Here is a 14,239-nt window from a genome sequence, read left to right on the forward strand (position 1 = left end):
ACACCTACTTGTTCAAGATCTCTCATGATTTTAAACACCTCTATCATATCCCCCCTCAGCCATCTCTTCTCCAAGCTGAATAGCCCTAACCTCTGCAGCCTTTCCTCACAGGGGAGCGTTTTCACATGCATTAAGGGCTTATCGCATGTGTTAAGGGTGCTTTTCGCATGCAATGAACCCTTAACGCATGCCATTTTGATAAATGACCCTGTCTGCTTTTTGATGGGGAACTTAATGAACTCCATACATACAATCAGCATAAAGGCCAGAGAATTGAAACTTTAGTATTTCTATAGGATGTTCTAGCTTCTGTCATTAATTTTATTTACTTTACGTGAACTTTTATTCTGTATTATGCTACTGGAGAGTTCAACTGCTTCTGGAGTACCCACTAACCTTTATTGCTTGCACTGGAACCATGTCATTATGCCATTGACTTTTGGATACACTATATAACACACCTTTGTTTTTGCAGCATTCTGCCATACTGCAATTTATCTTGGGAATTGATTTCTTTCACATGCAGGATGAGCATATACTTAACTATCTCTTGCGCAAGAAACAATGGTTGTTATTTTATACGATGTGAAATTTTCCAGTGAATATAATGCTCAATAGATTGTCTCTTATCAGGTCTCAGTAGTCTTACATATTTGGATGCACTTTTTCAGATCTTGTGCTGTCCTACTTTCTGTTGTTTTAACTTATTAATAGACACACTCAATGTAAAGGCTGTGATTCCATGGGAGAATGGAAGGAAGGTGGTGGCAGACGAGGAAGAAGGCTGGTGTTTGAGACTGCTTGATATATAAATATGCATGTCTGCAGCAATCCATAATTTTGTGGAAAATCTGAGAAGTGAATTGATATATTTAAGAAAGACTTTTGTAGGGAATAGGCAGAGGTAATAGATATAATTATGGTTATATCCCAAATATGAACTAATGAACTAAGTCAAGTGATTTAAACTGCTGTAATTAAATAGAGGTTATTTGCCATATGCATCCTCAAAGTTAAAAAAAAATGCTCAGCAGTGCACTTTGAAGCCTAAAATTGGAGACTTCTGGCAAGATGGCTGCTTGAGAGATCGCAGAATCATTTTGCTCTTGGGGCCTTCTGTTATCTTTGCAATTTTTTGTCTCTCAGTGCTGATTTTTAAAAAAATCTCTTGCCCATATTATTTTTTGGCTTCCACAAGGAAGGAGTGGTTATTTGGTCCATGGTGCAATTGCTATGTCAATAAAATCGGCTTGAGGGCTGTGAGATAAACCAAAACCTGGAGACCCAAAATGGCATAGGAAAGTGAACTTTTTTACATATGTTCAAAGATGAGCTGATCACTGAAATTTCTAAAAATGTTTCAGCTACAATGGATGAGCAACTGAACAAGTTCCAAGCAACTTTCAAGGGTATCAAAGAAAGTGTTGAAAGACATACTACAAAACTTGATGATATAGATAATAGACCGGCAACACATGAAGTGAACTTGGAGCAACTTACCATCCAGCTTTACAGTGGGAAAATGTGCTTCTCATGGCTCATATTGAAGACCAGAAGAATAGAGGCCATAGAAATAACATCCGGATAATTGGTCTCCCAGAACAGCTTAAAGATTCTGAGCTTATGCATTTTGTTCAAATATGGCTACTTGAAAAATAGTGAAAACTATTTTAAAGATCAAAACCACATAGCATATAGAAAGAAATGATTTAATGAAACACAATCAGCATGGATTTACCCAAGGCAAGCCTTGGCTCACAAATCTGCTTCATTTTTTTTTTAAGAGGTTAATAAACATGTGGAAAAAGGTGAGCCAGTAGATGTAGTGAATTTGGATTTTCAGAAGGCGTTTGACAAAGTCCCTCTTGAGAGGCTTCTAAGAAAACTAAAAAGACATGGGATAGGAGGTGGTGTCCTTTTCTGGATTACAAACTGTTAAAAGACAAGAATCAGAGAGTAGGATTAAATGTTCAATTTTCTCATTGGAAAACGATAAACAGTGGAGTGCCTCGGGGATCTGTACTTGGATGGTGCTTTTCAATATATTCATAAATGATCTGGAAAGGAATATGACGAATGAGGTAATCAAATTTTCAGATGATACAAAATTATTCAGAATAGTTAAATCACAAGAGGATTGTGAGAAATTGCAGGACCTTGCGAGACTGGAAGATTGGGCATCCAAATGGCAGATGAAATTTAATGTGGACAAGTGCAAGGTGATACATATAGGGAAAAAGAATCCATACTGTAGTTAGACAATGTTAGGTTCCATATTAGGAGCTACTACCCAGGAAAAAGATCTAGGTGTCAGAGTGGATAGTACATTGAAATTGCCAACTCAGTGTGCTGCGGCAGTCAAAAAACAAACAGAATGTAAGGAATAATTAGGAAGGAATGCCTCTATATTGCTCCATGGTGGGACCGCACCTTGAATATTGTGTACAATTCTGGTCATCGCATCTCAAAAGCTATAGTTGCAATGGAGAAGGTGCAATGAAGGGCATGATAAATTATAAAGGGGATGGAATAGCTCTTCAATGAGGGAAGGCTAAAGAGGATAGGGCTGTTCAGCTTGGAGAGGAGACGGCTGAGGTGGGATATGATAGAGGTCTAGAACGGATAAATGTGAATCGGTTATTTACTCTTTCAGATAATAGAAGGACTAGGGGGCACTTGATGAAGTTAGCAAGTAGTACATTTAAAACTAATCACATAAAATTCTTTTTCACTCAATGCACAATTAAGCTCTAGAATTTGTTGCTAGAGGATATGGTTAATGCAGTTAGTGTAGCTGGGTTTGAAAAAGGTTTGGATAAGTTCATGGAGGAGAATGTCATTAACTGCTATTAATCAAGTTGTCTTAGAGAATAGCCACTCCTATTAGTGGCATTAGTAGTATGGGATCTACTTAGTGTTTGGGTACTTGCCAGGTACTTGTAGCCTGGATTGGCCACTGTTGGAAACAGGGTGCTGGGCTTGATGGACCCTTGGTCTGACCCAGTAGGGCAATTTCTTATGTTCTTATGGATTGTTTTTCCATAGCAGAGTTTCCTTTTTGCACTGCGGACATACTTACTATGGCTCAGGATACAAAACATAGTTTTGTATTATTTTGTTTGCCCCGGGGGGGGGGGGGGGGGGCACACTGAATCGAGTTGCGTAATGGCATGGAATAAATGCTATAGTTTCTGACACCCGGTGCCTATTTACTTGGACTAATCCTGGGTGAAATTATACCTGTTTCATGAATTTCCCACAGTAATGCATGTTGTCTACATTATGGAGAGGACTATTTATTTATTTATTTTTAATTTTTATATACCGATGTTCCTATATATGATACATATCAAACTGGTTTACATATAAACTGAACAATCGCCGTGAGGCGGGTACAAAGAACATGAGGTATAATGAACAAAAAAGGCAACAAAGAACATTTAGGTACAATAGAAGTATACTGAGGTATAATATAAACATAGGGCTATATAGGATGAAACCTCAAAATGAGCTTAGGGGAATGCTATGCTAATGGGAAATACTGGAGTAGCTGATGGATAACCGGTAGAGCTGAATCAGCTAGCGGGCGGTAACAGTGGGAGGATTATCTCTCCACGAAGGCCTGGCTGAATAGCCATGTTTTCAGCTTCTTTTTAAAAACCAGGGGGCAGGGTTCTTGGTGGAGGTCCGGATGGAGGGAGTTCCAAAGGGGGGGGGGGGGGGGGGACCAGCTGTAGACAGGGCACGCTTCCTTAATGAAGTTTTAGCAGGAGGGGTGTAAAGAGTGTCTCTGTATGCTCTTCTGATCGGTCTGTTTGAGATGTGAGGCCGTAGTTGGAAAGTTAGATTGAGGGGGGCGATATTGTGAAGGGCTTTATGGATCATCATGAGGGCTTTGAAGAGAATCCTGAATTTGACAGGTAACCAGTGAAGGTTCTGAAGGATGGGGGTGATGTGATCTCTTTTGTTGGCGTTGGTAAGTATCCTGGCGGTCGTGTTCTGGACCATCTGTAAGGGTTTAATGGTGTTAGCCAGTAGACCCAGGAGAAGGGAGTTGCAGTAATCAACTTTTGACAAGATGATTGATTGGAGCACCAAACAGAAGTCCCGGAGGTGTAGGAGTTGTTTTAGTTTTCTGAGTACTTGCAATTTGTAAAAGCATTCCTTGGAGGTGTTATTGATGAATTTTTTCAAGTTAATCTGGTTGTCGAACAGAACACCCAGGTCTCTCATGTGTGGTGCGTGATTAAATGGAATTTTGGATAGTTGGGAGGAGCTGGGCGAGTTGAGAGGAATGTTGTTGTCTTCTTGAGCTATTAGCAGGATCTCTGTCTTGTTGGTATTGAGGACAAGGTTGAGGCTGGTGAGAAGTCGGTTGATGGCCTGGAGGCAACTATTCCAATGGGATCATGTTTTGTGAAGCAACTCTGTGATAGGGATGAGGATCTGAATGTCGTCCACATAGAGGTAGTGAGTTAAGTTTAGATTGGTGAGTAGATGGCAGAGCGGGAGGAGGTAGATGTTGAATAGGGTGGGTGAGAGATGATCCCTGGGGGACTCCCAAGTTGGATCTGACTGGGTGTGATTATTATTGATCCTCACTTTGAAGAACCTGTTTTCTAGGAAGGATTTGAACCAATTGAATGCAGTGCCCTTGATGCCAATGTCTGCAAGTCGCTGTAATAGAATAGTATGGTTCACGGTGTCAAAGGCCGTGGATAGATCCAGAAGAGCGAGAAGATATGGTTGGCCTTTTTCCAAGTTTAGGAGGATGGTATCTGAGAGGGAGGATAGTAAGGATGTGAATCATTTTTGAACGATTAAAATTATCGTCAGATAATTTTAAAATCGTCCTAAATCGTCAGAGTGCACGATACAATACAAATGCCCCCGATTTATCATCATAAATCGTCCTAAATCGTTAAATAGGGCACGGGAATTATTTGGGGGAGGGCGGGAAAACCGGCACACCAAAACAACCCCTAAACCCACCCCGACCCTTTAAAACCAATTCCTTACCCTCCCCCATCCTCCTGAACCCCCCCCAAAATGTTGAATTACCTGGTGGTCCAATGGGGGGGGGGTCCCAGTGCGATCTCCCACTCTCGGGCCATCGGCGCCATTTTGGCTGCCACTAATTAAAATGGCGCCGATGGCCCAATAAAAAAAAAACACCCGACCCTTTAAATCGACCCCCCTTAGCCTCCCCCACCCTCCTGACCCCCCCACAACCTTTTAACATTACCTGGTGGTCCAGGGGGGCCTCGGGGGACGATTTCCCATTCCCAGGCATCAGCTGCGCTAAAATAAATGGCGCTGATGCCCCTTTGCCCTTACCATGTGACAGAGTATCCGTGCCATTGGCCGGCCCCTGTCACATGGCAGGAGCACTGGATGGCCGGCGCCATCTTTAAAGATGGCGCCGGCCATCTTTACTCATCAGCCCCTATTATAGAGTATAGTATAATACTCTATTATACTATATACATGGCATATACATATACCATGTATATGTATATACCATGTACTATATACATGGCATTTACATATACATATACCATATACATGGCATGGTATATATTATACTATATACATGGCAGGAGCAAAAGATGGCCGGCGCCATCTTTAAAGATGGTGCCGGCCATCCAGTGCTCCTACCATGTGACAGGGGCCGGCCAATGGCACGGATACCCTGTCACATGGTAAGGGCAAAGGGGCATCAGCGCCATTTTATTTTAGCGCAGCTGATGCCTGGGAATGGGAAATCGTCCCCCGAGGCCCCCCTGGACCACCAGGTAATGTTGAAAGGTTTTGGGGGGGGGGGGTCGGGAGGGTTTTGTTTTTTTAGCGGCATGGACCTCCCTAAAAAAAAAAAATTAGCGATGTGAATTGGAATCAGAAACGATTCCAATTCACATATCTTAACGATCAGATTCCCCCCCCCCCCCAGCCGAACCTAATCGTTAAGACAATCTGGCACACGATTCACATCTCTAGAGGATAGTAATGATTCCGTGTTAAATGACTTACGGAAGCCAAATTGTGTTGGGGCAAGAGTATATCGTTTTCTTCCAGGTATTCAGATAGTTGTTTGTTTATGATTTTTTCGGCGATCATGGACAAATTTGCTATTGGGCAGAAGTTGGCTGGGTCCCATGGTGATAGGTTGGGTTTTTAATAGAGGTTTCAGCATTGCGAGCTTCAGTTGGTCTGGGACAAGCCCTTGAGCAAGAGAGCAGTTTATGACTTCTGCTATAGGCTTGGCGATGATATTTGTAATGGTGAAGAGCAGGTTGGACGGTATGTGGTCTAACGGGTGTGAAGAGGGTTTAATTTTCTTGAGGATATTTTCTATTTCAAGAGAAGACGTAGACTCGAAGGAGACTAGAGATGAGTTTTGTTGATGACTGGAGGGGGGTGAGGGGGGGGCGGTGGAGTGGGCGCCTTGAGGGGCGCTATGAGGGTGGCAATTTTTTTCTCAAAGAAGTCTGCCAATTCTGTGACTTTACTGGTAGCTTGGTCGTCTGGAATGAGAGGAGTGGACAGTTTGGTGAGGGCTGATAGGTAGGAGAATAAAGCTTTGGAATCGAAGATGAAGTGATGGATCTTTTTTTAGAAGAATTCTCTCTTTGTTCTGTTGACGTTCCTATAGGCATTTAGGCGTGAATTGTAGGCCGCTAAGGTTGTGGTGGAGGGATTTTTGCGCCAACTATGTTCGTGACTTCTGAGATCCTGCTTGAGGGACTTCAATTCAGGAGTGAACCATGGTTTCCTGTTGTCCCTATCTGGATGAAGTGTCTTTGTGATTGATGGGCAGGTTCGTTCGGCTACTTTGCTGGTGATGTTGGTCCAGGAGGAGGTAGCCGTGTTGGCGTCAGAGAGGTCTAATTTAGCTAATTCATTGGAGAGCTGTGTACTAAGGATTTCTCTGGAGCAGGGTTTCCTGAAAGTTACCGAGGTTATAGGAAAAGCCTAGGGAGGGTGATCCTTTATTTCTTGGGCCGTGGAGATGATCTGGTGATCCGACCATGGGACCAGAGAGCAAATTGGATTGGCTGCTAGTGAGATGCCCTCATTTATGAAAATGAGGTCTAATTTGTGGCCCGCTTTGTGGGTTGGACTGTTGACAATTTGCCTGAATCCCAAATGGCTGAGTGCGGTGAGTAGGGTTTCACAGTTCGAAGAGAGTGGCCAGGCGTCCACATGCAGGTTAAAGTCTCCCATCAGGATGGCTGGTTTGTCCGCATTGAAGTGTTTTGCGATGAGTTCAATGACCGGAGAGGGGTCGGAATCTAGTGTTCCTGGAGGGGCATAAATTAAGCCAATTTGAAGAACCTGGATTTGAAGAAGGCGAATTCTAGGTTAGTTGTAGTATTTGAGAGATGAAGTGTTAGGCCAAGCCCTTTTTTTGCAGCTAAGAACAGCCCTCCTCCTCTCTTTTTGGGTCTAGGAATTGAGAGGAGGTCGTAGGTTTGAATGGGTTTCAACCAGGTTTCTGTGATTGCACAGATGTCTGGTTTGGTTTCTAGCAGGTAGTCATTGAGTATATGAGTTTTCTTGGCGATGGATTGGGCGTTGAATAGAGTAAGTGAGAATAGTGAAAGGCCGAGTATTTGTGTGACCGGTGATATCATGATGGGAATGAACCTCTGTTGACGGTTGGAAGGAAGAGCAATTGATTTGGGTTTAAGCAGTCTGGCTGAATGGTTGTAGATTATAGGGATAGCGAAGGAGCGCATCATGGAGAGAGTGGTAGGTGTTGATCCGGGAGGAGGAGCTGGTGAGGTGAAGGGGCGGAGAGACGATGGCCGGTGCGGGCTCGGGTCGAGCTGGACTGTGCCTGATGGATCCACCTCGAGTAGGAGAATAGCATTCCAGTCAAGCTGAGGGGATTGGATAGGAGTTGAGGTCCGTAGAATGCCGGCTGGATGTGAGTTGAATGCTGGATGGAGGCTGGGAAGATAAATGCCAGAGTAGGTTGAGGCTGAGGTTGCTTGAGTAATTGCTGGATGTGGTGACTGAAGAGATATTGGTTTGTCTGAAGTCTAAGGCGAATGCTAAAGTGGGAAGTTGTGGTTGCAGCTAGGGAAGGGGTTGCTACTGCACTCCGCGGCTACATGAAGGGGCGCACAAAGGCTAAGGACTATGGAGCATCATTTGCTGTGCTCATTTTTTTGCCAGCAACATTTTCTCCATAAAGGCTATGTTTATTGTCTATTTTTTTTTCTTTTTGCTGCCTTTTTCATTTTATTGACACTGAGCTTTCTCTTTGTGGAAGAGTTAGGATGTTTATTTGTCGGAAGACATGTCAGATTTTTGTTCTCTTTTGTTCTTTGTTAATTTGTTTTGTTTTTTTTGCTAAAATGGGACCAAGCTAGGTGGTGGGGGGGGGGGGGAGCAGAAGAAAAGTTCCCGATGGGGAGCCCTTTCCCCGATGGCTTTCCCTGTTCCCTCGGAGGGAACAGGGAAAGCCATCGGGGTTCCCCAAGGGCTCGGCTCGGCACCCCCTTGCACGCACCAACCCTGGATTTTATAACATGCGCGCGGCAGCGCGCACATGTTATAAACGGGTGTACATTTGTGTGTGCCGGGTAGCTGGTAACTCTTTATATCAATACAATTGGCCACACCACTATTAATTAAATGTAATACATTTTGTAGTTTTGTAGGACCTGGTTCTAAACTGAACTAGAAGAAAAAGGAGAAGAAAAAAAAAATTAGGAACCTAAATTTCACAAAATTGTGAAATGAACTTAGGTCCCTAAGTTTTTCAATGTAAATGTCCTAAATTTAGGAATCTTAAACTTGGGGACCAGAATTTAGGACTGCCATTCATTTGCCTAGATTTAGAGAGTGGGCAGAGGTAATAACTGAAATCTAGCAGTGAAAATTAATGCTAGGTGACAATTTTACCCAGCCTTAACTCCGCCCCCATAGCCACCCACTTTTTCAGGCACTAAGGAGTACATTGTAAACTAAATATGCCCAAATCTTGCTTTGGCATGATGTTTAGCTACAAATCAAGATAACTACAAGAAATAGACCTTGAGGCCCATGTAGGGGTAGGCAACTCTTGTCCTGAAGCACCACAAATAGGTCTGGTTTTAAGGTTATCCAAAATTAATATGCATGAAGTATATTTGCATGTTTTGCATCCATTGAATGCAATTTTTTATCTCGCACATATTACCCAGACCTATTTTGTGACACTCCAGGACCAGAGTTGCCTATGCCAAACACGTGTTTACCTTTGCAAATATGATAACGCATAGAAAAAATGAAAATAATCACATTTGAACATTTTTGCATGTGTTGTGTGCCACTTTTCCACACATAATATTGTGTTTGGAAAAGCAAACAAATTTTATGCAAAATCACTAATGAGCTGAAGAATCATGAAAATCAGATCATTAGTAATTTATGAAAAAGTTAAATTTTGCACAGAAAATTGTGGAAATCAGTAATTTTCTGCATAACCTAATTACACCTCAGGAAGGTGTAGTTATGGTTTTCTTTAATTGCTATAAATCTCATTTCATAATTTTTGAATGAGCCAGTACTATGAAAAAATGTTCACAGTACTGATTTATTTTGGCAAAAGGTTTTGCAACTCAGTACTTTGACTCCCTTATATTAATGTAAGTAATGAGTATTAATACACTCAGGTGCCAAATGGCCAAATCAATGGCACATTTTATTTAGCAGGAGCTGGTTAGGGACAGGGTAGGCACTGTGTACCAAGCGAATATCCAAATGTAAGGCTTGCAAGTAGTAGGATTTCAATTAGTTTTTTATACCCAAATTTCAGCTTTTTAAAAATAGGCTACAATTTATTTTCATGTAACCTTTACTTATGGACTCCCAAGCATAGACTTCCAAATAAAAAAAAAAAAAGAAAACCCCAACAGACCATGCAAACAATTTGTCAACTCTAGAATGACCTGTCTCACTGCATACAAGCAGTTAAAGATAGGGAACGCTAGGCTTTTAAAGAAACAGCAAAACTCTAAAAACTGCTCATGTGCCAACCTATTAAAAATTTCACTAGATTTCCCTCATTTTATTTGGAATGTAAAATGTTTCAATGGTTACAGTAAAAGTGGAATTCTCTATCATCTGACCATAAATCAGCATTGCACTGTAAATTATATATATTCCCTATTATATCATCACTGCTCAGTGACTACAACATTAAATAACTTCAAAAGAAACTGGACACTTTTTTTTTTTTTTTTTTTAAGAGAAAAATACTAATCTGTGGGTTTAAACCATAATTTGGGATTGGAAAGGAGTTTTTCACTCTGCTGTAGAATTACCTACAAATACACAGTGTTGTTGGCTTATTCAGGATTATCATTTAAAGGAAGCTATTAAGCAATTAAAAGAAGGCTGAAACCAGTGAAGGTAGTAGAGAAAAAAAATGGCATCAGAATTTACGAAAGCCTGAGATAAGTACAAAGAATATATAATAGTGGTAAAGTGAAGATAAAGTCAAAGACTCTAGGTAGAGAAAATGGGTAGACTGGATGGCCCTTGCAGCCTTTATCAATATCTGGTATCAGTTTGTTTTTTTCCTCTGGTTGACCATTGGTCTTTTTTCAGCCTATGTACCCCAGTTCCATTTGCCTTACCATTAGCTACATCTATGTTAGTTTGAATACATTTGAAAAATAATGTGGTTTGATGACTACATTTATTCTCTGTCAGATTCCATGAGACTCAATGTTTCCATTTCATTGAACAGCATGTAGAAACATATAGAATATGACTGCAGATAAGGACCATAAAGCCCATTTAGCCTGTATTTTGTGCTCTTTTGTGATGCTAATTATAGAGCACCATAGATCTCTGGCTTTCACTTAATTTCTCTGCAATTAAGGATTCTCTGTGTTTATCCCAGGCTTTCTTGAACTATGTTACTTTCTGTAATGGCACTATTCAAAAAATACTGACCCATATCCCTAAGAGACTATTTTAAAAAAATAGTTGCTATTGGATAATTGTTCTATTTCAAACCAGAACATAAGACAGCATACTAGAAAAAGGTAATACATCAAGTATACAGCACTTAACAATGTGCTTATATAGAACTTATACTAAGCTATACAAATAAGTTCAATATTTCCCTGAGGCACTAATCTTTAATCAATTTTGTGCTGTGTATAAAAACATTTAAATTGAATCATATTTGCACTCTGTACTGTAATTTATATTTAACAATAATAATATAGCAGGACATTAAAACAGCAACAGCCTATGCAAAATAAACTCTAGTGACACAAGTAAAATAATTTCTACTACATTGTTATTAGAGATCAAAAAAGACCTTTTAATTTTGCCTAGAAAAAAAATGTCCTTAAGTAAATGACTACATTCCAGAAGCATCTGACCTCTTTTTAGAGAGCTCTAATGACAGATTTACCAAGACTTTTGTCTACTGCGCTAAGCTTAGCTGATACAGCAAAGAACATCTGCTGTTCATGAATTAAAATCCAGTCTATAACTAAACCAAAAACTTTTAATTCTAATATATTTTGAAATTCTAATATGCTGCTCTAAATCTAAGGGTGTTCACAAGAACTGCTGAAATGTCAGTCCTGCATCAAGAGCATCCTCATTACTGAAACACTTATTATAAATGCCTTAGAGACAAAGCAAGTTGTTTCCTTTTCTATACTCCTTCATTGTGAGCAGACCAATGCTTGTGCTTTACAAGTGATGAGGCACCTTTATTTATGCACAGAAAATGAAAATACTGTCAGTATAGTATACAGTAGTAAATATTTACTGGGTATTGATGCATAGCTATGATCCAATAAAACTAGAAAAGCTATGGTGTGGTTGCAAAGGCCTCCTTATTTCCTAAAATAATGCCAATACCTGGCCTCAAGCAAGAAAACACCCCTAAATGTCAAAAAGTGCAAAAATGCAGCCTTTATAAAGGGGTGAAGAGGGGTTATATGAAGATGATAATATACTCATATTTAGCAGAATAACTATAATTATTCATGCAGATATAGCAAACTGCCCCATCTAATATGACACTGTAATTATTATAAGACAGCTCTGCTCCCTTATGGGTAGTCTTCACTTATAACTGCATGTGTCAGGAAAAGAGCAAGTTCCTAGTCCCCACTGCCAGTGTCACTCAGGTCTTCTATTTAATTGATTAAAGAGCCCACGTTGGAGTAGCGCAGCAATCCTTTACCCAAATTATTTTCCCTCTGCATTTGAAAGAAAAAAAAAAAGGCTTCAGCTTGTTCAGATCTGTAATTCTCTTTAGTAATTTAGAGGCATATTTTTCAGGCCCATCTTTTTTCCCTATAGTATTTGCATGAATGAAGGACTCATTCTAAAGTATTTATCTTAATAAGTGCACATCAAAGCCCATGTGCTTGGCATCCAATGCATACACAAAAATCATAAAGTAGTGTACTTCAAAAGCAATTAAATCCCCTATTCCTGGAAGCATGTTTACTTTCCACTCTCTGGCTTTCAAACTGAATTTTAGCCAGATCCGTGCCCTCGCCTTCGTTGCCGCTTGCCTCGACCCTCATTCACTTGTTACCAGCTTCCCGGAGACCTTCCCGGGTGTTCTGTCAGGCTGCGCACCTCATCTAGATAAACTCCCAGATCTGCGACTTCTTTTACTGAAGACCAGCGGAAGGCATTTAATCAAAGAAAACATTCTCCCGATTCAAGGATAAACCCAGCTCGCAATTTCTGCTCTGCTATGCCATTGTTTTTTTATTTCCTTGCGTTTCAACCCCTTTAAAAACAAGATCACTTTCTTCCTGATCAAAACTGTCGGAAATGTCTCTGCTTTAATTAAATCTAGACTATCACTGCCGTGTCTGTAAATACTATTAGCCTTAACTGAACATTTTATTTTCTGCATGGCAGCCCCACCACATATGATCGCCTGGATCCATAGAAAACCTGAAAAATCCCCATAGCTGCTGCAGCAGCAGCAATGGCAAAAACAACAGGAGAAAAAAAAGATATTCGCAAGCCCATTCCCCTCTCTCCCTTAGCTTATAATATCATTTACGGTTTAAAAACAACTAACAGAATTTCATCCCGTGTCCTATGATGTTTTTTGCAAAGCGGAAATCCTAGAAACACTTACTTTAAAAAAAAAAAAAAATCTGTTGGCAATGTTAACAGTACTAAGTACAATTACCTTAGCAACCAAAGAATTGGCTTTCTCCCCCTTCTGCTTTTTTTTATTTCTCCTCAGAAACAGGAAAGAGCCTCCTGGATCATGGTAGGAAGAGAAAAAAACCCGAAAGACACTTGCAGTTCCTTAAGGCTTTTAGGAGAGGGATTCCTCTTCTCAAAATTATTTTTCTTCCCAATTTATTTCCAGTTGGGGAAGAGAGATATGGGCTTTGAGGTTCAGAGCCGGCAGAGAAAAATCAATAAGAAAGGTTGACGAGACACTAGCAACATGTTCATCCTTTTCTCACACACACCACACGCATATGCAACACTGCTTCACTTGTCTTTTCCCTTCCGTCTGGCTGCAAAAAGAGAAAGCTTCCAGCTGTGGGAGCCCCGTGCTACAGGAGACAGAACTACCGGCGAAGGCAGGGGGAGAGGGTAAAACGGAAAGCCTCTTCAAGTGAAAAAAGATTTACTCGCGGCAGCGCCCGCTATCGGGGGTGAAGCCGAGCTGCAGCCTGGCGCATACCTGACCTGCAAGGGAGCGGATGGTAGGGGCGAGAGCGCGCGCGCTCGATCTCGCTGCCCGGCTGAGTCCCGCACCTGCTCGGCCGAGCGACTGATTGCCTCGGCGACCCGCCTTCGCTCCCGATTTTTTGGCAGGCCTGTTTAGAGGAAAAGAAGGAAGGGAGAAAATCCCAGCAGAAACTAAAATGAGGTGTCATCAAGAGTTCTGTTAACGCTTTAAATTTTGGAAGTGTATATATTAAAAAAAAAAAAAAAGTTTTTTTTTAGGTCAAATTTTTGAAGCGTTTGTTACAGGATTTTCATAACAGAATTTTTTTTATGCCCTCAGGGTGTGACCACCGCACCAACTTTACTGATCGTATTGACAATTTGTCTTAAAATACTTAACTAATGTTAGAGAAAATAACTTATTTACATGTATGAATAGCCCTGCATTCCATAGTGTGACCCACTCTTTATTTGAATTTCTACTGTCCTGGCTTCCCTTTTGTTTCAGAGGCATATTTTGGTGCAGTCTGGATTGGAGCGACTTTCGTTCCTCAGTGGT

The 14,239-nt window shown here is 41.0% G+C and overlaps 1 protein-coding gene across 6 annotated transcripts in view; it reads right to left on the bottom strand.

Annotated features, from left to right (window-relative positions):
- RGS6 (regulator of G protein signaling 6) overlaps positions 1 to 13,692 on the bottom strand; it is an 831,317-nt gene extending 817,625 nt beyond the window's left edge. For all 6 annotated transcript variants that reach the window (XM_029598736.1, XM_029598734.1, XM_029598733.1 and 3 more), the window contains exon 1: positions 13,184 to 13,692. The gene's annotated coding sequence lies outside the window, so the exon portion shown is untranslated. The remainder of the gene's footprint in view (positions 1 to 13,183) is intronic.
- Between the last annotated feature and the right edge of the window lie 547 nt (positions 13,693 to 14,239).

Source organism: Rhinatrema bivittatum, chromosome 4, assembly GCF_901001135.1.
Source record: "Rhinatrema bivittatum chromosome 4, aRhiBiv1.1, whole genome shotgun sequence".
NCBI lineage: Eukaryota > Metazoa > Chordata > Amphibia > Gymnophiona > Rhinatrematidae > Rhinatrema > Rhinatrema bivittatum.